The 25,509-nt window shown below is 39.3% G+C and overlaps 1 protein-coding gene and 1 long non-coding RNA gene across 11 annotated transcripts in view; one reads left to right on the top strand and one right to left on the bottom strand.

Moving 5' to 3' along the window:
• LOC146397381 (uncharacterized) overlaps positions 1-15,666 on the bottom strand; it is an 84,036-nt gene extending 68,370 nt beyond the window's left edge. Inside the window, exon 1 of the long non-coding RNA XR_014823518.1 lies at positions 12,107-15,666. This is a non-coding gene — a long non-coding RNA (uncharacterized LOC146397381). The remainder of the gene's footprint in view (positions 1-12,106) is intronic.
• The window catches only part of FRMD4B (FERM domain containing 4B), a 376,886-nt gene that overhangs the window by 106,204 nt on the left and 245,173 nt on the right, over positions 1-25,509 (top strand). For 6 of the 10 annotated variants that reach the window (XM_084988979.1, XM_084988977.1, XM_021069209.2 and 3 more), the window contains exon 2: positions 11,046-11,173. The exons of 3 other annotated variants lie outside the window; for them this stretch is intronic. The gene's annotated coding sequence lies outside the window, so the exon portion shown is untranslated. Of the gene's footprint in view, positions 1-11,045; positions 11,225-25,509 lie in introns of all 10 variants that reach the window. One more of the 10 variants, XM_084988967.1, reaches the window with a different exon arrangement.

Below are 25,509 nucleotides of genomic sequence, written 5' to 3'. Positions count from 1 at the left end.
ATCCATTAGTGTGATACACCGCATTAAGAAACTGAAGAATAGGAAGTTCCCGTCGTGGCGCAGTGGTTAACGAATCCGACTAGGAACCATGAGGTTGCGGGTTCGGTCCCTGCCCTTGCTCAGTGGGTTAACGATCCGGCGTTGCCGTGAGCTGTGGTGTAGGCTGCAGACACGGCTCGGATCCCGCGTTGCTGTGGCTCTGGCGTAGGCCGGTGGCTACAGCTCCGATTGGACCCCTAGCCTGGGAACCTCCATATGCCGTGGGAGCGGCCCAAGAAACAGCAACAACAACAACAACGGCAAAAAAAAAAAAAAAAAAAAAAAAGAAACTGAAGACTAAAAACCATATGATCCTCTCAATAGACACAGAAAAAGCCTTTGACAAAATCCAACACACATTTCTGGTAAAAACCCTTCAGAAAGTGGGTATAGAGGGAACCTTCCTCAACATAATAAAGGCCATAAGTGACAAACCCAGAGCTAAGATCATTCTCAATGGTGAAAAGCTGAAAGAATTCCTGCTGAGATCAGGAACAAAACAAGGATGTCCATTCTTGCCACTACTCTTCAACATAGTTTTGGAAGTCCTAGCCACAGCAATCAGAGAAGTAAAAGAGATAAAAGGAATCCAAATTGGAAAGGAAGAAGTAAAACTATATCGCTATTTGCAGATGACATGATACTATACCTAGAGAATCCTAAAGACTCTACCAGAAAACTGTTAGAGCTCATCCATGAATTTGGGAAAGCCGCAGGATACAAAATTAGTACACGGAAATTGATGGCATTTCTATATACTAACAATGAAAGGGCAGAAAGAGAAATTAGGGAAGCAATCCCATTTAACATCACATCCAAAAGAATAAAGTACTTAGGAATAAACCTGCCTAAAAAGACAAAAGACCTCTACTCTGAAAACTATAAGACACTGATGAAAGATATCAAAGATGACACAAACAGATGGAAAGACATACCATGCTCTTGGATTGGAAGAGTCAATATTATCAAAATGACTATACTACCTAAGGCAATCTACAGATTCAATGCAATCCCTATCAAATTACCAAGGACATTTTTCACAGAACTCGAACAAAATATTTTAAAGTTTGTTTGGAAGCACAAAAGTCCCAGAATAGCCAAAGATATCCTGAAAAAGTAAAATGGAGCTGGAGGAATCAGGCTCCCAGACTTCAGACTATACTACAGAGCAACAGTCATCAAAACCATATGGCACTGGCACAAACAGAAATATAGATCAGTGGTCAGGATAGAAAGCCCAGAATTAAACCCGTGCACCTGCAGTCAACTCATCTATGACAAAGGAGGCAAGAATATACAGTGGAGAAAAGACAGTCCCTTCAATAAGTGGTGCTCGGAAAACTTGACAGCCACATGGATAAGAATGAAATTAGAACACTCCCTAACACCATACACAAAAATAAACTCAGTATGGATTAAAGACCTAGATATAAGACCAAATACTATAAAACTCTTAGAAGAAAACATAGGCCAAACACTCTCTGACGTAAATGACAGCCACATCTTCTCAGATCCACCTCTTAGGGTAATGACAGTAAAAACAAAAATTAACAAATGGGACCTAATTAAACTTAAAAGTTTCTGCACAGCAAAGGAAACCCTATCCAAAATGAAAAGACAACCCACAGAATGGGAGAACATCTTTGCAAATGAATTGACTGACGAAGGATTCATCTCCAAAATTTATAAACACCTCCTACAGCTCAATACCAAAAAACCAAACATCCCCATCAAAAAATGGGCAGAAGATCTAAACAGACAGTTCTCCAAAGAAGACATACAGATGGCCAAAAAACACATGAAGATATGTTCAACATCACTCATGATTAGAGAAATGCAAATCAAAACCCCTATGTGGTACCACTTTACACCAGCCAGAATGGCCATCATCCAAAAGTCTACAAACAATAAGTGCTAGAGAGGGTGTTCAGAAAAAGGAACCCCAGTACACTGTTGGTGAGATCCTAAATTGGTGCAACCACTGTGGAAAACAGTATGGAGATTCCTCAGAAAACTAAAAATAGAGCTACCATTTGATCTAGCAATCCCACTCCTGGGCATCTATCCAGAGAAAACCATACTGGCATTTGTAGCAACATCGATGGACCTAGAAATTATCATGCTAAGTGAAGTCAGCCATACAATGAGACACCAACATCAAATGCCATCACTGACATGTGGAATCTGAAAAAAGGACAGAATAAACTTCTTTGCAGAACAGATACTGACTCAGAGACTTTGAAGAACTTAGTTTCCAAAGAAGACAGTTTGGGGAGTGAGGCGATGCACCAGGGGTGTGGGATGGAAATCCTATAAAATTGGATTGTGATGATAACTGTACAACTATAAATGTAATAAACTCATCTAATAATAATAAAAAGTGATAAATGTGTAGAAGTGATTGTTGAAATAGGACACTGTGCAGAGAATTGGCGCTCGCTGCCAATCTGTGGTTCACTCTGACTCAGAGTGAAATTACCTTGCAATGAGGCCCATTTAAAGTTTCAGGTCATTGATCCTCTTATCTGTGCCCCAAATGAACTCTCCCCATTTTGAACTCCGGACTGAAGCACAGAGAATCCTAGCACATTTCCTTAGCACTTTAAAAATACCTGCCTGTCTCAGTAGATATGACATACCGATCCACCCACTCAGACTCTGAGCCCGTCATTGACAACCTACACATCTGCTCCCCTAAGTCAAGACACACTGAACGAGTCATCTTAGCTTGTCACCTAAGTTTAAGTTTCCTTTGACATCTTTGAAGAATCTTCTGTTTCCAGGGCAATGTGCTGTGTGAGAGACTAGCCTAGTTGCGAAGTGGCAATGAAGATATTCACAGAAGGAGAGATGTCTCTTCTGCAAATTAACCACTTGTCATCTGGGCAAGGAATTGAGTTTTGATTCTGAAAGGACAGGGAGCATTGAAAAATTGTGTCAAAGTGAACAGTCACTGTCTACTGTGTGCATTGTCCTGGGCCCTGGGGCTTTAGTACTGTGTGAGCAAGATCTTCCTCCTCATAGAGCTTACATTCTTGCTTATTGGGGGAGGAAACCAGCAATCAAACAATATAATTTCAGGACCATACAGGGCATAAACAGGGGTAGAGATAACATACATTCAGGTTGATACTATTTAGGATACAGTGGTCAGGGAAGGCACTGTGGGTTAAGTGGGAATGAGTGGATGGAGCCATTTCTAAGACAATCTGGAGAAACAGTGATCTAAGTAAGCAGTGGGGACAGTAAGTGAGAATGAGCTTGGCAAAGGAAGGAAGGAAAAAGGAGGCCACTCTGAGAAGTGCCCAGGGTGCAGGGATGATTGTCATGCTGTGAGGTTTGTTTTGAGAGGTGAAGGGGGATGGGGTTTACATTTTATTCTGTGAAAATTAGAAGACAATGAAGAGTTTTAAGCAAAGAGAGAAATGAACTGATACACAAATATGGCCACCTTATGAAGAAGGGATTGACTCAGAGGTTAAGAGAGGAAGAGTTCACATTGTGGCTCAGCAAGTTAAGAAGCCAACTAGTGATCGTGAGGATGCAGGTTCAATCCCTGGCCTCTCTCAGTGGGTTAAGGATCTGGTGTTGCCCTAAGCTGTGTGTGGGTCACAGATGAGGCTCAGATCTGCTGCTGCTGTGGCTGTGGTGTAGGCTTGACCAGTAGCCTGGGGACTTCCCTATGTTGCAGGTGTGGCCCCGCCCCCCCAAAAAAGAGGGGAAGTTGGCAAGAAGGCTGTGGAAGCAGGCTAAGGGGAAGATCGTGGAGGCTTGGACTAGGAATGGCATTGGAAGTAAGGAGAGAAGAACAAATGGAAGGGAGAGCTGCTAGGATTTGATGAATGGGAAATGGGGTGATGAAAAAAAAGAATTCATAGCTTTATGGGCTGAACAATACAGAAGTGATGGGAGTCTTTCTTAGGAGACCACCTGGCCTGATTGGCTGGGATGTTTGCATTTTTTGTCCACCCTTAGATAAGCAGTGACTAAATGGCTCCAAAGATTGGAACAGAAGTTCGTGTTTGTAAATATTCTGTGATGGGAACTCTGGTTGTAAAGACCATATCAGCTCTCTCTGTGATCCTCTAGACATTCTAATAAGCGGGTGCTGGAAATGTCATGATCTTCTAATCACAACCTTCTTTTGTTGAAGCCTTTTTCTGCAGACACCAGTTCAGGGCAAGATCCAAACCCTCTCTGGCTTCTGTTGTTTGTTGCTGGTGTGTCACTGTTCACAACATGCTCACTGCAGGGGGAGGGTTCTGAAAAATTTACTTTTACTCTGGGAGACTTTTGGGAAGGTTGCCTGTTTTTGTTAATTATGGCTTGGGAAGTACTTTGTCAGAAATTTTGAAACCCAGAAGTCTAAAAAAATTACAAGGTATTATTAAATATGTAAGTATTGCTAATTTCTCTATGTGGTGTGAGATTTTGGCTGAGACTGGATCTTGGGGCTGTTCATTTCCATGTTTTCCATCTCATATAGAGTCATAGATCCAATTTTGCCTATTAAAAGCAAATTTTAAATTTGTTTTAAACAATCTGTTGGTTAAGCCTGTGTTGAGATCTCATTTTCTATATTCATGGAGAGGAGAGTAATAAGCTTAGCCCCTGAGTAAGCTCCTTAGCTTATGAAAATCACGTTTGAGTAACAATAAGAAATGTTATCTTTTAAAATGTTTTGCATTATTTTATTTTCCATTTAAAATATAAGCTCATTCTAAAAAAAAAAAAAATTGGAATATACAAAATGAAAATCATCCAAAGCCTAATCACAAAGAAATCCATACAGAAAAAAGACTTGTGGTTGCCAGGAGGGAGGGGGAGGGAAGGAGAGGGACCAGAAGTTTGGAGTTAATAGATGCAAACTAGTTCATCTGGAGTGGATAAGCAGTGAGATTCTGCTGTTTAGCCCAGGGAACTATATCTCATCAATTGTGATGGAACATGATGGAGGATAATGTGAAAAAAAGAATGTGTATATATATATATATATATAACTGGGTCGCTTTGCTGTTTAGCAGAAATTGACAGAACATTGTAAGTCAGGTGTAATTAAAAAATTTAAAAAAAGAAATTCATGCAATGTTAATGCTTCTCCTAAAATACAAGAGCCAGAAGGGCCTTGATCAGTTATCTGCAACTTCTTGTTTTGCATATGAAGCAACTGAGGCCCAGGACAGCAGAATCTAGAACCCAGGTTTCCTTCCTAACAGTTTTGAGCTGCTTCCCTGATTGTTTTAATGGCTTCATAAGTACTTCATGAGACTCTTGGGGTCTCAGCAGAGGCACAAGGGTCTTCTACACCCTCTCCTTGAGTAAAGGGCCTGTGATATATCTTGACCTTAAGCCGACATGTGGCTCCATCTGCCCCCTGGTGCTCAGGAGGTTGCATGATCTTTTCTTCTTTGTGTCCCTTCCTTTGTGGGTTTTTGTTGGTTGGTTTGTTTGATTTTTTGTTTCTGCTTTTTAGGTCCGCACATGCAGCATATGCAGGTTCCCAGGCTATGGGTCGAATCAGAGCTATAGCTGTCGGCCTACACCAGAGCCACAGCAACACTACATCCGAGCCGCATCTGCGACCTACACCGCAACTCAGGGCAATGCCGGATCCTTAACCCAGTGAGCTAGGCCAGGAATCAAACCCGCAACCTCATGGTTCCTAGTCGGATTCGTTTCCGCTGAGCCACGACAGGAACTCCCCCTTTGTGGTTTTTAAATAAGGATGACATTAAATTGCCTTGACCTAGGTGAGTGTTTCCCGAAGGGTGTTTGGGGACCACCTGCATCAGAATTATTAAGGGTGTGAGTTGAGAATGAAGACTCCTGTGCCCCCACCCAGGTTTGTGGAATCACAGCCTCTAGGGTTGGAACTGGGAATCTCACTTCTTAAATTCAAATCCATTGAAAAATTATAGTTTGTCAGTAGGGGTAAAAGTAGTTATATTTATTCATTCAAATTGTCTAACCTATTATGGATAGATAGGTAGATAGATCGGTAGATAGGTAGATGTTTGTAAATGGATAAAAAGTGTCTGACTCCTTCCATGCAGAGTAACTATTAATGGTTTTTTCTTAGGCATAAAAATGAGATGAGTGGGAGAGTGGAGCTTTCATTGTTCTAAGATACTTCTAAGCTGGTAAAACCATTTTAGAAAATAATTTATTAGAAATTAAGTCAAACTTGTGCATATCCTACAAGCCAATCATTCGAGTACTTTTTTTTTTCTTTTTAGGGCCACACCTCAGGCATATGATAGTTCCCAAGTTAGGGACTGAATCTGAGCTGCAGCTGCCAGCCTAGGCCACAGCCGCAGCAATGAGGGATCTGAGCCGTGTCTGTAACCTGCACCACAGCTCACAGCAATGCTGGATCCTTAACCCATTGAGCAATGCCAGGGATTGAACCTGAATCCTCATGCATACTAGTCGGGTTCGTTTCCACTGAGCCACAATGGGAAGTCCAGTTCTTTTATTTAAAGATATTCATCTTTTCATACAAATAGCCCATAAATAAAGCCAGTGCTTTCATATGATGCTGAAAGAAAATTTTATCTATTACAACTTTGGAGAAAAAACTGACCATATTGATGATGCCCTGGGATGGTGGGTGTTACTTTGCTTAAGGATTTTCTTAAGGGATTTTCAGTGTTAATTTTTACCACACACAGTTTTCATTTTGAGGTGTCTTTAGAAACAACTGCTATGTAAGATGCACTTTTACTACATATATCCCCCCTTGATGTTTGAAAATACATATATATTTTCAAGACTCTGAGAATCCTACAGTAAAGAAACCTGACTGACATAGTTTAAATCAGGAGTTGGCAAGCTGTCTCTGTGAAGGGCCAGATAGTAAATACTTTTAGCCTTGTGTCTGTCATGATGATTCAGCTGTGCAGTTGTCGTTTCATAGCAACCATAGACAATCCATAAATGAATGAATGTGGCTGTGTCCATAAAACTTTATTTACATAATCAGGCCTGAGCAGGCTAGATCTGGTTTCTAGGCAGTAGTCTTCTGACCTCTGGCTTAGACCATCATGACTTATATTTATGTCATGATGGCCATTCTTGCCTTTAAAACACACACACACACACACACACACACACAAAACCCAACCCTGGAGACTTGAATTCCTGAATTCAATAGAGGGCTTCATCTCTTCATGAATGACACTCAAGGTGAATGACATGTAGCAAGTTGTCACTTTTCTAATGTCTGGATGCTCATTGCTGTGGCACCAGCACTAATTACTTAGTGGGTGCGATGCGCTGAATTGTGGCTTCCCCAGAATTCTTATACTGAAGTTCTAACCCCTAGCACCTCAGACTGTGACTATACAGAGAGATAAGGGCCTCTGAGGGGGTGATTAAATTAAAGAGGCTGGTAGGGTAGGCCCCAATCCAATCTGACCTGTGTCCTTACAAGAAGAGGAGATTTGGACATGGAAGGAGACATCAGGGATGTGCAGGTACAGAGAAAAGACCATGTGAAGAGGCAGCAAGAGTGTAGCCATCTGCACGCCTAGGAGAGAGGCTTTAGGAGAAATGGACATGCCAGCACCTTGATCTTCAACTTGCAGCCTCCAGAACTGTGAGAAAAATAAATTTCCATGTTTAAGGCACCCTGTCTGTAGTATTTTGTTGTTTATGGCAGGTTTAACAAAGTAATATATGGGGTGATTGTAACTCATCCATCCTAAGTCGTTGAGACTATGCACTTCTTTGCTTCTCATCAGGTACCTAATGTCACAAGTGTCTTTCACTAGATTTTATGGGTGAACTTATATGATATACACTAATTGCATTTACACATTTGATATGTATGAAGATCTTAAAACACATCCATCATGCATGTTAAGAGTCATTGTAGGAGTTCCCGTCGTGGCTCAGTGGTTAGCGAATCCAACTAGGAACCATGAGGTGTGGGTTTGATCCCTGGCCTTGCTCAGTGGGTTAAGGATCTGGCGTTGCCGTGAGCTGTGGTGTAGGTTACAGACACGGCTTGGATCCTGTGTTGTGGCTGTGGCATAGGCCGGCGGCTACAGCTCCGATTTGACCCCTAGCCTGGGAACCTACAAATGCCACGGTATTGACCCAAGAAATTGCAAAAAGACAAAAAAAAAGAAAAAAGAGTCATTGTAGAATGTATTGCCATAATGCTCTTAGCTCAGCTTTCCCCTCTTCCTTTCTTAATTCTCCTTCCAAATACTTTGTATTCTGTGTCTGTTCCTGGGCTATGGGATTTTCAAATAGGTGCACATTTCCTTGACTTACAGTGCTGTTTTCATAGACTGGACGTCAGTGAGCCTGGGACCATGTAGTCAGAGAACTTACTAGCTTTGTGTAACCTCAGACAAGGTATCACATTTCCCTGATACCATTTCCTCATCTTAATGATATAATAATGCCAATATTATATGCAGAGTTTCTAATGCCTTAGGAGCAATGTAAGTGATGTGCTCAGCTATGGCTTATGGTGGGCAGTCAGTATTGGTAGTTTTCTAGGCAAGCAGAACCTGCCTCTTCAGTTCTCTTTTTTATGTCCTTGTGATCTGAGCAGACATAAGCTTTGCAAAAGAAGTAAAGACTAAAAGAGGTAAAGGACTTAACTAATTCCTCAAACGTGATGCTGAATGCCGCTTATTAAATCATTATTTATAAGGCTTAACCCCTCAAGGAACTTTTGTTACCTGGTGGACCCATGACAGTTGTGGAGAGATTCAATAAAGCAGAAAATAAACTAAGTCATTCCCTGTGTACAGTCTTTTGCAAATCACTTTCTCTCTCTCTGAGGCTCGTTTATCTAATCTATAAAGTAGGGGCTTGGACTGCAATGTATCTCTAGTATATTCTTTCTAAGCCCAATATTTTACCTAAAAGTCACGGGGACCAAGGGGATGACTGGGTGTAAGAGATCTTCATCCAGACTTAACGTGACCCAAACCATTACCCCATCCCATGACTATACTCTATCAACATTAGAATTCACTGTTTAGATTTAATGCAGTTAGCATTTTTTTTTCTTTTCACAGTTGTACCCGAGGCATATGGAAGTTCCAAGGCTAGGGGTCAAATCAAAGCTGCAGCTGCAGGCCTATTGCCACAGCCACAGCAATGCTGGCTACATTTGCAACCTATGCTGCAGCTTGTGGCAACACCAGATCCTTAACCCACTGAGTGAGGCCAGGGATAGAACCTGCATCCTCACAGAGACTAGTCATGTTTTTAACCCTTTGAGCTATAATGGGAACACCATAATGTAGTTAGCATTTTAATGTTTAATTTTAAACACCTAACATAAAATTAGCCTCTAATTAGCTTGAAGAGCTATTTTCTTCCTAAAAGGATGCTGAAAAATATTGCCTATAAGAAAGTCCCAACCTACACCATGCTCTCATTGTAAATGTGTTTTTGGAACATATAGTTCCATACCTGAGTCCGAACTCATACTTCTCACTGCATGACAGATTAGTAAGTCAGTCAAAAGACAAGCTGTGGGGGCAAGGAATAGGGACTTTATTCAGGAAGCCAGCGGTTGGAGAAGATCGTGGACTAGGGTCCCAAAGAACCATCTTACCTGCATCAGAATTCAGGCTTTTTTTATACGAACAGGGGAGGGAGTGTGATTGGCTGTTACAAACTTCTTGGTGTCACAGTCTTTTGCTCTTGCAGCCGTCTGCATAGATCTAGTCAGAATGTTCCTATAAGCCTCACCACAAACGTTATTCTTTGTTCTGTAACTTTTTATCTCTTTACGAATTGAAAAGTGTTATATCTTTGAAGGTCAGAGCCTTGGGATTTTAGGCTACAGGTGATATTTTTAGTTAGTTTCTTTGGCCACACCTGAGGCATGTGGAAGTTCCTGGGCCAGGGATCAAACCCCTGCCACAGCAGTGACCCAAGGCACTGCAGTGATAATGCCAGATCTTTAACCTGCTGCACCACAAGGGAATTCCAGGACAACATTCTTTTGCAAAAGAAGCAGAGCCAGCCTGACTAAGCACAAGCAACAGAGCACAAGGGTTAGATCTAACGGGATAGATCCAATATGGATTCAGGTTTGTCTTTCTCTGTTAAGAGTTCCTGTTAGAAACAATGGATTTGTCATCTGGCAGCAGTAAGGATCGAGGGGGCAAAGGTGCTTGTGAAGGAATCATACCAAGTGCTTTTTGCTTCCTGCTGTCGTCTTCTACCTCACACCTGCATCCACCTCTAAGAGGCAAGGATCAGATGGCATGGGATGGGACTATATTGGTGATGGTGCAGCTGTAGAGTTTCTTTTAACCACAAGGCAGAACAATGAACACACATCTGCCGCCTCTACCCTCCTTTTCTTGTCCTGCTGTGTGTGAAACAGTTTGAACCCACAGCTGACAAAGGAGAAGTGTGTTTTCTGACCTAAGGAGAGTTTCTGAGAAAAAGCTATTTCCTTTTCTGCTATAGAGAGAATGACAAATACATATAGATGAATGTGTCTTATGGTGCAATACACACACACTAAATTTCATCAGTATTCGTGACATATGCTTCATTCTCTCCACATCTATTAAAAATAAGATTCCGAAGAGCCATTCTGGTTTCAGTAATTCTGAAACACACATTCTGAGGTGGTGTTTTATTGAGTTCTTCTGCTCTGACAGCCCTGATTTTACAACTGACTGTAGGTAACTTTTAGTGCCTCACAATCTCCTACAGAGAAAGAAACCTAACAGTTGATATTCAAGGAAATGCCTTACATAAGAAGCCAAATCAGTATCAAATCTTTGATTATTAAGGAGGTTAGCCTCTTTTTATTTGTATTTTGAGACAGATCTATTCTAAATCTCATCTAATTAGGTGAATTTCAAAAACTGTGATTACACTAGCCAACCAGGGAGAACTAGAAATAAATTAGAAGTGTCACTAATTTGAGGTTTCTAGTTCTTTCCTTAATTTGAGGTTTCTAGTGCTTTCCTATGTGCCTACAGAAATCAAGGAACATCCTCCCTTCCGTGTTACAGGTTTTAACAAGAAATCCAGAGGAAAGAATGTGTGAAGGAAAAAGATGACATCTGTGCCTGGCAAACAGAATCCAAAAGTTATTACAGTGAAAACAAAAGGAAGGCAAGACAGTACTTACTAGTTCAAGGTAAGTGGATGTCTCTGCAAATGCTGAGCTCTGATACATTAGAACAGGAAAGTAAGTTTATGCATGTTTGTGTGAGAGTAGAGTTGGCTTGTCAAGTGGGGATAGGATATGATATATATGATATGATCAAAACATTTATGTTATGAGCAATGAGGAAGAAAATCAGTAAATACAGTTGGTCCCTTACTCTCCCATAAAAGCTAAGTACCCAAAAGTTAAATAATCAATTACGTTTTACAAAGGGGTTCTCAGAAATAAAAACAAACAAACCAAAAATAACAATGCTCTAACTCTTCTTTGCCATAGACACATTTCCTACAGTATATCTCCAACATTTTATTTGCATGTTTGTAAAAATTTTTTTATTTGCAGTTGAACATTTGACCAGCTTAAGTTCAGTGGACAACTGAGCAATGCTAAATGATTATTTTTATACATGCAAGGATTTTCTTCCCTTGTTTAGTTGTAGTAAAGATATATCTTTTATATCAATGCTTTGGGATTTGTTTCCATTGTTATTGCTCTTTAGAATACAGTAAGGGGGAAAATGAAATATTCCAGTGGTTGCTATGGCCTTGCCATAACAATAACAGTGCAATAGAAACCAAATGCAGTGTGTAGGTAGCACTCCCATATGATCACTCAAGATTTTTCTGCATTTGCTGACCTCAGTGATTCATATTTGATAGGCAAAGGTGATTTGAGGGGTATTGGTGTAAATATGTAAAAAATAAGAATTGTGGAGTTCCCGTCGTGGCGCAGTGGTTAACGAATCTGACTAGGAACCACGAGGTTGCAGGTTCGGTCCCTGCCCTTGCTCAGTGGGTTAACAATCCGGCGTTACCCTGAGCTGTGGTGTAGGTTGCAGACGCAGCTTGGATCCCGCGTTGCTGTGGCTCTGGCATAGGCCTGTGGCTACAGCTCCGATTCGACCCCTAGCCTGGGAACCTCCATATGCCGTGAGAGCAGCCCAAGAAATGGCAAAAAAAAAAAAAAAAAAAAAAAAAAAAAAAAAGAATTGTGCATTAGTAGAATGTATATCAGTTAAAAACAGCATTTTCCCAGTTTTCTCATGATGCTTTCTCTTGTGAAGTAAATGGCGGGACTACACTTCCTGTGTGCTAGCCACTGCTGGAAAAGACTAGTGTGTGGCCATCAAGGACATGGACTGTGATGAAAATCATTAATCTTTCTTTGCCTCATTGTCCTTGAGTAGAGGAGGATGAGTAGATGAACTGAGTTAATATATGCATAGCACTTGGACAAAGGTCCAGTATGTAAAGAGAGTTTAATAATTATTAGCTGATTTCTTTTCATTGAGTAACATGTACTTTGGGGTGGACATTTCGGTTGTTTGCTTTGGGGCAGGTAGAGGTGTGGAAAAACCCCAAAGACGTCATGGAAGTGGAGGGTGATATGTCTAACCTTGGGCATATTTGCCCTCTGTGAGAGTCTCTCGTTGGAACTGCCCAGGCAGCAGGCAGAGATACAAGGAAGTTACAGGGAAGTTGAGGTCATTTCTCAAATTTTTACTAATTTAGGAACTTTGAGAATATTGGAGAATATAGGCTTAAATGATGTAGGATCTTTTTACATCACAAATTGACTCAGCTCAGGCTGTTTGCTGTAACCTATAAGGCTTGGTGTGACCTGGTGCTACCTGTTCTCCCAAGCCTCACCCCTTAGTTCTTCATGCGCACTCTTACCTCCTTCCTGACCCTCTAAATCACACCAGCTCTTTTCCACTTGAAGCCTTTGCACACACTCCCCAATGCAACCTGAGGGGGCGCTCTCTCTCTCAGCACATGACTCCTGGCCTTTTCCTTCAATCTCAGATTGGAGTTTCTCTGTCTTCTCTGCTCAGAAAGGTCCCTTTGTGATGTTGTCTTCCAAAGATATCATTTGTACTGACTTTGTCATCCACACTGACTGTGAGAACTTTTTTTGGTCCGTATTCTTGCCACAAAGAGCGTTCAAATTGTTTTTCATCCTTGCCAGTTTAACTGATGATAAATGTGGTGATTTAAGTTGGTATAAGGGAAGAGGCAGAGTTATTCCATGAGGGCCGAGGTTAATCATTCATTACCTCACCTTAAGAGCCTGTTTCCTTTGTAGCACTCATCATTACCAGGAATTACTGTCTTTATTTTGCTCTTTCCTTATTTTTCACTTGCTTTTTTTCACTTGTAAGTTAAAAAGTGGATAAGTTCTGTGAGGCCTGGGGTGGTGTTTGCCTTTTCACAGTTATATTCTGGGTTCCAGGCCCAGAAACTGCAGTATTGGAAGTGCTATAAAAACATTTGGAGAGTGAAAGAACGAATGAGAGAAACAGGCTCCCTGCCCTCAGGAACACAGGTCTCATCAATGAAATAGAGAATTGCTTTGTGTTATTGGTTCAGAAAGAGAGTGAGGATGGAATCAGTGGGTCTCAAAAAATTAGACTCATGTAGGCAGGATCAATATTCTAATCCTTAACAACCAGTCAGCAAAAATAAAGGTCAGTTGGAACAGGCATTGGCTGTAGTGCTGGGCAGGGTGTTAACCCTCAGTTGCTGGATTGTGGGGAGGTGGGTAGGATTCAGAGATGGGACTCAGGATAGTGATCTATTGCCAGCCATTGTGGAGGAATTGTCAGTATTTAAACATCGAATGCAGGCGCATGTGTGTATTCCTACTAAATATCAGCCCTGATTATAGAAAAAAGTCGTACCCCTTCTGGTACTGGAATCCCATTCTCTGCCTTTATCTGGAGGATCTTGACATCCTCATACTTCACCTCCGAGTGCCCTCTGCACTCATGACACACCCGTACGTCCTTTCTTGTACATACTTAATTTAGTTATTTATTTATTTATTGGCCACACCTGCAATGTACCAAAGTTCCCCCGCAAGGGATCAAACCCGCGCCATAGCAGTGACCCCAAGCTACAGCAGTGACAATGCCAGATCCTAGACCCACTGAGCCACCAGGGAACTCCACGTTATGCATTCTTTAAATAAGCAAACTCATCACCTGTCAGACTGGCAAGGATGAAAGAAATTCCAAATACTCCTTGTGGGAAAGATGTGGACAAAAAGGCTCTTATCACTGTTGATGAGAATGTCAGTAGGGGTGATATTTTTGGCAGCTAAGTTGGCAGTTTCTATCAAATTGTTAAATGCACATTTCTATTGACCAAATAATAGAACTTCTGGGAGTTCATCTTCCAAACTGGTACAAATACAAAATGATGTAGGTACAAGTATGTCCACTCTAGCACTATTTTATAGCAAAAGTATGGCAGCAGTTTATATGTCTATTAATAGAGGGTAGTAAAGAAATAATGGTACTTCCATCTACTAGAATGATGTGGCTTTTAAAAAGTGTTAGGGTAGATATCTAAAATGTATTAAGTAAAATGGGGAAAAAAGCTGCTAAAATTGTGTATACTCTAATCTTGTTTGTTAAAAGCAAATGACCACAACCAAAGTGTCCATCAGCAGATGAATGGATAAGCAAAATTTGGTATACAATGGAATATCATGTAGCCATTAAAAAGGATGAAGTTCTAATGCATGCTAAAACATGGATAAACCTTGTAAACATTATGCTGTGTGACGCAAAGGGACAAATATTGAATGATTCCACTTATATGAAACATGAAGAATAGCAAATTCATAGAGATAGGAGGTAGATTGGTGATTACGTGGAGCTGGGGTGAGGGAAAGATGGGAAGTGAATGATTCACGGGTCCTGTTTGGAGTGATGAAAAGGTAGTGGTGATTATCACACAACGGTGTGAATGTCATTAATGCCACTGAATTGTACACTTAAAACTGATTGAAATGGCAGGTTTTATGCCATAGATATTGTGCCACAATTTTAAAAAACTTTAAAGAAGGAGCAAATGAACAGACAAAAAATAAAAAGAGGAAAACACATGCATGCATGTGTGCCCACGCACACCATCTAGTCTGGAAAGACGTGTTCGGATTGTTGAGGGTGGTTATGTCTAACAGATGGAATTCAAGGAAGAACAGAAGAAAATTTTGTCCTGTGTACTGTTCTATTTTTGGCATTTTTCACAGTAAGCATCTATTTTGTAATTTCTTTAATTGAAGGGTTTTTTAAAAGTCGACCCGACCTGTGGTAAAACCTTGGAGTTGGTACAATTTTCTAGCTTATATAACTGAAACAATCCTAAAGGTCTGTTTGCAGTTGAACTTGCTTGCATCTAATATCCCTGTGCAATGTTTAACCTAGGGTGAGAGTTTAATTATGGTTTAAAACACGGAATGGTTTTCCTTCCCGAGATTAAATTACATCTTGTAGAAAAACAGGCTCTCAAATTTAGAAAGAATTTGGTCTTCTGTTCCCTCAATGAGGACTGACTCTTCTATCTAGTAATTTACTGTAAAGCAAGATGCTTCTATTTGTAGTTTTACATCCCTTTCTTTGATATTTAAGGCATGTTGGCTATTTAAAAAAAAAAAAAAAAAAAAAAAAAAAAAAGATCCTCAAGCTCAGAACACCTGAAAGTTTTTATGCAGACTAAGAGATTTTTAAAAACCTTAATAAATTGTTGCAGAAAATACCACTTTAATGGGTCACCCATTGTATCAAAAGTTTAAACCCTATAATGGGATCATAAATTGGTGTCAGTAAAGAGAAAATATGGAAGGAGGCACTTACCAGGCTACTAATGTTTGTTACCTCAAAGAGATTCTCTGATGGATGACATCAGATGAAAGAGTATTTATTTTTCTTTATATGCCGGTGTGGTATTGAATTGTTATCATTAAGACCCTTCCTTTCTTTTTAAAATTTTATTTATTTATTTTTTCTACCGTACAGCATGGGGACCAAGTTATACATCATGTATACATAATTTTTCTGCCCATTGTCATGTTGCGATGTAAGTATCTAGACATAGTTCTCAGTGCTACACAGCAGGATCTCATCGTAAATACATTCCAAGAGCAATAGTTTTCATCGTTAACCCCAGGCTCCGATTCCCTCCCCCCCGCCCCCCAGGCAACCACAGTCTATTCTCCAAGTCCATGGTTTTAAGGCCTTTTCTTAATCACTTTATTAAGGTATAACTGACCTATAATAAACTGCATATATTTAAAGTGTAAAATTTGAGAAAGTATTTTTTGTAACTGTATGAGGAGATGGATCTTACCTAATCTCATTTGGTAATTATTTCCCAGTATATGTATGTCAAGTCATTGTGCACCACATCTTAAACTTACCCAGAGCTGTATACCAGTTCTATCTCAATAAACCAAAGAGAGATGGAAAGATGGTAGAATGATGAAATGGACAAGATACTTTCAAATATAATTAAGACAGAGGATTATCAGATAACTACAACTGTCTTGCTTTGTCCTGAATGTTCAGCACCACTTAGGCAATAAAATAAAGGAACAGATCAGAACTAAGAAGCCCCCAAAATTAAAAATTTAAAAATTAAGTGTACAACTTGATGTTTTGACCTACACATATACCCATGAAACCATCACTTTAATCAAGATAATGAAAATTTCCATACTCCTTTGTAATTCCACCTTCCTACCCCACCCAGCGCCTGTCTTGCCCCAACAACCACTGATGTTGTTTCTGTCATTTTGCAATATTTTGCATTTCCTATAATTTCATATAAGTGAAATCATGTAGTACATAATCCTTTTGTCTGGCATCTTTCACTCAGCATAATTATTTTGAGATACGTCCGTGTTATAATGCGTATGATATTTCATTCTTTTTTTTTTTTTTTTTTGTCTTTTTAGGGCTACACACTTGGCCTATGGAAATTCCCAGGCTAGGGGTCAAATTGGATGTGTAGCCACCGGGCTATACCACAGCCACAGCAATACCAGATCTGAGGTGCATCTGTGACCTACACCGCAGTTCACAGCAATGCTGGACCGTTACCCAATGAGTGAAGACAGGGATTGAACAAGCATCCTCATGGATGCTAGTCGAGTTCATTACCACTGAGCAACAACGGGAACTCCTCATTCCTTTTTATTGTTGAGTTGTATTCCATTATATGAATAAACCCCCATTGGTTTATTTATTCACTATTGATGGACATATGAGTTGTTTGTAGGTTTTTACTGTTACAAATACTGCTACTATGATCGTTCATGTACAAGTCTTTGTATGGACGTATGCTTTCATTTCTTTTGGGTTAACACTCATAAGATGGAATACCTGGATCATATGGTTGATACATGTTTAACATTTTAACAAATTGCCCAACTGTTTTCCAAAGTGGTTGTACCATTGTACATCCCCTCCTGCACTGTGAGTACTTGGTATGATCAATCTTTTTCCATTTTACCTATTTCAATAAATATGCAGTAGTAACTCACCATGGTTTCAACTTGTATTTCCCTAATGACAAATGATGTTGAGCATCTTTTCATGTTCTCACTTGCCATGTTCTGTCTTTTGTGCATTTCCCTCAAGTTGGTTTGCTTTCCTAAGTTTTGAGAGTTCTTTTGTGTATTCTGGATACAAGTCCTTTATTAGGAATATACTTTGCTAAGGTTTACTCCCAATTTCTAGTTGTTGTTTTTTTTTTCTTCTCAACAGTGTCTGTCAAAGAGCAGATGTTTTTAATGTGTGTGACTTGTAATTTGAATTATTACAGTGAGGGACATTTAAAGATATTTGTGAGCCCTAGGAATTTTTACACTTAGATAATTACTCCACATAGTATCAAGCATAATAAAATGCACAGGTATCCCACATAATAAATAATTTATTACTCTGTACATTGTTTAAAGACTCTATAATTTTGGAGTTCCTGCTGTGGCACAGTGGGTTAAGAATTTGACTGCAGCTGCTCAGGTGCTGTGGAAGTACAAGTTCTTTTCCCAGTCAGGCCCAGTGGGTTAAAGGAGCTGGCTGCAGCATAGGTTACAGCTGTGGCTTGGATTCTTTCCCTGGTCTCTGAACTTCATAAGCTGAGGGTACAGCCATATAATAAAATAAAATAAAAAACAACAACTATAATTTTTCTTTTGAAATTGTTATAAGAAATTCATTTTATTATTTGCTATAAATTTTCAGAACTTATCATACATTCTTGTTGATTCATGCCAAGTAAAAAAAAAATCAAACCTAAAAATTATTTTTAAAAGTAATGCAATCTGTGAATACTATGACATCATGTAATGAAGTGGGGAACATGTTAGCTCCTGTAGATATGAAGTTAAATATTTATTACTTTAGATTGGGTAGTTTTCTTTTCATATTTAAAAGCCAGTATGTTTGTTTGCATGTTTTTTAGTTCTTAGAATAATTATTCTAGGTGTCTGGAAATATGTGTAGTTTCTAGACTTGGGTTAAAACAGTCTGGTTAAAATACATTTGAAGAAAAGTAAAATAATTAATGCATTTTTAAAGAAACACAAATAATTTAAACATTTTCCCAGGTATGTAACAGATAATCATTAGGTGTGAGTAATAGGATTTGAAGCAGATTCTTGAAGCCTGACTGGCATTTAGAACACTAAATAGTGAGGAATTTGCTGTGTTTCTGCTGGTACCTGAATTTCCTGCAGAAGTTAAGATTAAAACAAACAAAGAGACTCCCCTGAGGCTCTGAATCTTACAAAATGTTGGCTCTTATTTTTAAAATTTCTTATTTTTAAAATCTGTTTCAAAATTAATGCCTGAGTTTTTGTAAAAATGCACAAATAGTAAAAGTATTTTGTGATGTTGAAAATTAAAAGCTCTCATTATCCATGCCTCAAAGTTAACTGGTAAACACTTTTTAAATTAAAACAAATTAACAACAGACACACACATATCCTTTTTTTCCCCTTTCAAAGCAAGGAGTAACTTTAAAACCATCAAAAATGTGGAGTTCCCGTTGTGGCTCAGGGGTAATGAATCTGACTAGTATCCATGAGGATGTGGTTTCGATTCCTGGCTTCACTCAGAGAGTTAAGGCTCCAGTGTTGCTGTGAGCTGTGGTGTAGGTTACAGACACAGCTCAGATCTTGCTTTGCTGTGGCTGTGGTTTAGGCCGGCAGCTAGAGCTCTGATTCGACCCCTAGCCTAGGAACTTCCATGTGTCATGGGTGTGGCCCTAAAAAAACAACACACACACGCAAAATATCGAAAATGTATTTAATACGTCTTTGAAGTGAAGATTTTCATAAAATGAAATAAAGATTTTCATGTAGTTCTATACATATATGATATATATGAAAAATCTCAATATATGGAAATCCCAATGTCAAATGATGAGTGCTAGTGATTGAAATATGTGCTCTTCCTATGGAAGTCAGCTTGAAAATTATGTAGAAATGTTAAATACGCAACATCACTAATCATTAGGAAAATATACATCAAAGCCACATTGAGGTAGCACTTCACAGCAGTTATATATATAAAAGTGTTTGTGAGTCTGTGGAGAAATTGGAATCCTTTGCACTATTGATGGGGATGTAAAATGATGCAGCCATGGAGGGAGACAGTGTGGAGTTTCTTTAAAATGGAATATTATTCAGCCTTTAAAAAGGAAGGAAATTCTAACTTATAGCACAATATAGGCGAATGATGAAGATATGCTAAATGAAGTGAGACAGACACAATAGGACAAAAATTAGGCTAAGTGAAATAAGGCAGACACATTTATATACAGTATAAAGTTCATAGACACCAGATGAAGAAAGGTGGTTGTTAGAGGCTGGAGGGAGGGGGAAATGGGTGGGTTACTATTTTGTGTATATATAGTGTCATTGGGGATGATGAAAGTATTCTAGAGCTGAATTATGGTGATGATTGCCCAACAGTGTAAATGTACTTTAAAAATGGTTTAAAAGTTTTGTTTTATATAAATTTTACTGCATTTTTAAAAAATGTTATACATGCACCTGTATGTTCATAGCAGTGGTATTCACCATAGCCAAGAGATGGAAACAACCTAAATGTCCATTGAAGGATGAATGGATTAAGAAGCTGTGGTACATATACACAATGGAGTACTAATCAGCTATAAAAAAAAAAGGAAATCATCCCATTTGCAGCCACACAGATGCAACTAGAGATTCTCATACTAAGTGGAGTAAGAACAACAAAGGAGTTCCCGTTGTGGCTCAGTGGTAACTAACCCGACTAGTAACCATGAAGATGTGGGTTTGATCCCTAGCCTCACTCAGTGGGTAAGGATCCGGTGTTGCCGTGAACTGTAGTATAGGTTGCAAACATGGCTCAGATCCCGCTTGCTGTGGCTGTGGTGTAGCCTGGCAGATGCAACTCCAATTTGACCCCAAGCCCGGGAACTTCCATATGCCACACATGCGGCCCTTTAAAAAAAAGAAAAAAGAAAGAGACAAATACCATGTGATATCACTTATATCTGGAATCTAAAATGTGGCACAAATTAATCTAGCTACCGAACAGAAACACACAGACATGGAGAACAGACTTCGTGGTTGCCAAGGGGAGGGGGAGGGGAAGGGGGTGGGATGGACTGGGAGTTTAGGGTGAATGGATGCAAACAATTACATTTAGAATGGTTAAGCAATGAGGTCCTACTGTATATCATAGGGAATTATATCCAATCTCTTGTGATAGAACATGATGGAAGATAATATGAGAAAAAGAATGTACACATATGTATGACTGAGTCACTTTGCTTTACAGCAGATATTGACACAACATTGTAAATCAACTATACTTTAAATTTTTAAAAAAGAAAACTTTTTAATAAGGAGGAAAACACTTAAAAATGTTGAGGAGGAAAATTCCCAAGTGTTCCAAATTTTAAAAGTTAATAGCTTAAAATATTACCTGAATACATGTTAGTGACAGTTGGCCAACATTTCTAAATGGTCTCATGACCTAAACAAAAGCACAGAATTTTTAAGGGGAAAAATATTATTTTCCATTTAAACAATAGTTCCTACTCCTGACTTTAGTAGTGCACATTCAGGAGCAACAAATTCCTAGCCAACTGTATGGCACTCTTTTAAAACTTTACATGTATTAACTCGTTTAATCTGCAAGAGAACCAGGAAATACTCCTATTTTCATTTCACAGATGAGGACCATGAGAACAGAGAGGTTATGCAAGCTGCTCAAAGTTACATAGCTATGAGAGGCAGAGATGGTTGTCCAACATTGAAAATATGGCTCCGGAGCCCACAGCACTCTGAGCCACTGTTTTCCCGTCTCCTAACTATGAAGAGATTTATTATCCAGAGATCTGTCTATACACCGTTTGATCATTTCTAGTATTGCTACTCAGAATACTTGAGTGTATTCGGTAGAAGCCTGTGACCTGATGTATGTAAATGATTTGTCACCAGCTGGAAATTATTCTTTAATGTTTCCCCAGCTTTTTACTAATGCCAGCCATGAAAGAGACAGAGAATGCTCTTAAAATGCAAGTTTTCTAGGTTTTATCAGGGAAGACTCTGGAAAGGCAGTATCCATATTGGAATAGGAAAACAGAACCTCATGTTCTTTCCTTCTCCCTAAGGATCACCTCTCCCAAAATTTTAAATTAATTTAAAAAAAAGTTTCAAAACAATTTAGTAAACGCTGAATTAGAAAGAGTTAGAATTTCTTGACTGATGGACTTCTTAGGTACTCAACATGCTAATAAATACTGTGAATTGCCAAAAAAGAGATATGTATAATATATTATATATGAGTATATATTATATAATTTGAAAATTGCTTCCCTGGGTTATTTTACCACAGAGTGCCACCCCCACGGAAAGTCATGAACAGTTAATGCTTCCAGGAACACTTGGGAAATCTTGTCCTGAGAATTTTCCAAATCTACCACCGGGAGGCGCTTCTTCCCCCTTTTACATTCTGATTTAAACACTGACCAAAACTTGATTTTCCTTCAGCATATCTGAGACAGGTTGGCATTTCTAAGCAGACTTTGCTAAAAAACTTTTCAAAGGAATGAAGGAAAGAAATAAGAAAATTAATGAGCCCTATGCATAGTCATATTTCCCAAATCCATGAGGCTGAGCCAGAAAAACAGCAAGTCTGCTAAATTCTGGGCCAGTATGGAGTACAGGTCCTCAGCCATATCGCTTGCCTTTTTTCTTCCTGTTTCTCAGCCAGGTGGCCTTTCTGTCATCTTGGCTCCCAAAAGCGTCTATGGCCTTATGTTATCACAGCTGAGGATGAATCTCACAGACCCTTCTGTCTTCACAGCTCTAATTCTTTTCTGATTTAAATTTCCAAGGTCTGCTCCATCATTTTTTTTTTTTTTTTTTTTTTGGCTGCACTTGTGACATGCAAAAGTTTCTGGGGCCCGGGATTGAACCCACACTATGGCAGTGACCACACTGAATCCTTAGCCACTAGACCACCCAGGAACTCCATCTGCTGTGTGATCTTCTCACTCCTGGTTGGTAGCTCTGAGGTGCCTCTGTGATAATGAACAGATATGGCAGCCCCAGGAGTGTTTTAATCTTGATTAAATTCACAGTAAATGTGCCTCTCAGGTCCCATGCCAGGGCAGACATCGTTAATTGGCACAGCATACTTTCTCTGTAGAACTCAGAATCCTTCCTGACCCTGGGCTCTGGCAGGCATTACCAATAGAGTGCTGTTAATGTGAGCGGGAAAATTCTCTTATCCAAACCTAGGATATAAATTCCACCCACCTCTGGAATCTTCTTTAATGACTCTCTCAGATGAATATGATCACCCTTATCCTGTACACATACACACATACGTACACACACATACAAACACACATTTTTAAAAGTCTGTTTTAATTTAGGTCCACAAAAATGAAAGTCTCCTCTCCAGCCCCATCACATTCTTATCCATACCCAATCTGTAACACATCTTAATTGGAAGAGGAGGGTGGTTACATCCAGCCTGTGCTAGAGGCTCCAAACTGGCCCCATTCTGTTGTTTAACTTCTGTTTGTAATTGACATCATGTGGCATAGGCCCCATTGCAATTAGAATGTCCTTGGAGTTGCCTTTGTATAAGTTGCTCAGGAAACAGCCTGTGCTGTGTTAAAGTTCAGCAAAATCTATGTCAGCTTTTTTAAAACCTCACCTGTTATGTTAGGCTTTGAAACTTTTCCAATAGGTGTTTTTTTTTTTTTTTAATGCTGAAAATTTATTTTAATAAACATAGGTTTATTCAATTATGTAATTATATGTATATAAACTTAGTTAATAATTTAGTAAAGAGTGAAGCATGAGGTAGTCATTAAGTGTGACCTCTGGAGTTAGACGGAGTTCAGCTCTGGTCTGCCATTTACTTGCTTTGAAGCCTGTGATGAGTTACCGCTTAAGCTTGCCAAGGCTTCTGAAAAAGAAAGTCAGTGATAACAACTCTTTGTTATTGTTCATTTATAAAATAAATGTTACTTGCTTCTACTTTGTATCAAATATTAAACATCTTTGGGAGGACTGAATGGAATTAGGCATTTAATTCACCTTGCCCTGAAATGATCCTATTATTACTCCTCTTTTAAAGTACTCATGTTTCAGCTGAAGCCAACATGAATGGTGGGGAAAAAGAAGGCCATGCATCTTCTTGAATTGCACACCTGTGAGAAATGAGATTTAGTTGGTAGGCCAGCAGAGTCAAAATTTAATTTATTTGTGCATTGGAGGTGAACTTTCCTCAGTGGCCAGTGGGGGGTGCTGTGTGAACAGAATAGCTGCTTCCAAGACAGTTTCAGGGGACGATGTCACCCTTCCCTTTAGGCTAGCGTGACTGAAAATTATGACTAGCAAGTTCAACTTTGCTGTTAATTCTCTAGCTTCTGTTTCCCGCTAAATTTAACTCCATCCATATTCTTATGGCAGCAGAATTGCTTACCATTTATTAAATGTCCTCTGACCAGGACACTCTGAAATGAAAAAGATGTACTTGAGATTATTATGGAAGGAGGAAGTGATGTTGGTATATCGGGTAATTATTAAGAAAATATTAAGGAACTTTCTGCTGTGGTGCAGCAGGTTAAGGATCTGGTGTTGTCTCTGTGGCAGCGTGGGGCAGCTGTGGCATAGGTTGCAACTGTGGCTGGGATTTGATCTCCGGCCTGGGAACTTCCATATGTTGTGGGTGCAGCCAAAAAAAAAAAAAGAATTATGGAAATCCTATCAATAATAAGTTAACGATGAAAGAGAGATAATAATACTGAGAAAAACTGAAAGACGAAGACACCTTTTAAAGCCCTGGCCCATCTTCCACCTGCCTATCAGTGTAAGACATGGTCTAGTCACAGTGATTGGAAGAGGGATGGGGCTAAAAAGTAGATAAAACAGAGGGACAGAGGTAGGTAGAAATAAGGCCATTGTATTCTCAGTTCTAATTACTAGCAAATAAAGTCAATATCAACAGCATCCATGATTTTCATATGCTTCTATTTAAATTGTGATTTAGAATCTTACATTAATTTAATTTTATTGGGGTATAGTTGACTTATAATGTACTAGTTTGAGGTGCACAGCAAAGTGAATCCGTCATACATATCGATATATCCATTCTTTTAGCTTGCCTCTTGAAATTACTTCACGAATTAAACTGGCCCATCTAAGCAAATTTCAGTTTCATCTTTTTATTTTCAAAAGAGTTGCTTTTATTTCAATCATAAATTTCCATATTAGGACTTAAGGTAGTTCAACATATGTCCAGTATCACTTCATTTGTCATATAAATTTTTTTTGGCGTTTGACAATCTAAGGGGAATTTTTCATCTCATTCATTTAATATTTATTTTTGACCGTCAATCAAGTTGAGGAGGATTTCTTCTTATATTTATTGGGCATTTGTATTTGTTATGAAAATTGCCTGTGAATTTCATAAATTCTTATTTGGAAAATCACCTTTTTCTATTGATTTGTTGATTACATTAATAAATAAGGAAAGAAATAATTGATTCAAAGGTGACACACCAAAGTACAAGCAATGTGTCCTAGTAACACAGTCCTGATCACAAAACAATTCTGAGTAATTGGAAATTGTGAATTTTCAGCTTCTGTCTAATCTTCCTAGTTGCTGTCTGGGTGTCTCTGTCCCTCTTGGAGTCAGTCTTGAGCTCACAGATGGCTGGTTCCCCTTTCAGGGGTGTATGTGGTCTTCATCAAGTTGGAGGGTTGCACAGGGCTGGGAGGACAGCATCTTTGCAGTCCCTGCGGAGTTCCAGAGAGGAGGCAGGTGGAGCTGTGTGACCAGCTTCCTCAACAGAAGGCAGCAGCAACATTTGGCTGCGAAGGCGCACAGCTCCACCACCACCATCAGTTTTAAGGATGGGAGTTGCATTATTCCTCCACCAGTCTGGGCAGTGATTGCCTCTTAGTCATTTCTGCATCTTCTACTCTGGGCAAAGGGTGAT

Source organism: Sus scrofa, chromosome 13 (genome assembly GCF_054392235.1).
Source record: "Sus scrofa isolate SSC_HxYL_T2T_F1_AM1 chromosome 13, Sscrofa_HxYL_maternal_Yorkshire_Landrace_v2.0, whole genome shotgun sequence".
Lineage (NCBI taxonomy): Eukaryota > Metazoa > Chordata > Mammalia > Artiodactyla > Suidae > Sus > Sus scrofa.
The sequence above is the reverse complement of the archived record's forward strand: the minus strand, read 5'-3'. Positions and strand labels throughout refer to the sequence as shown.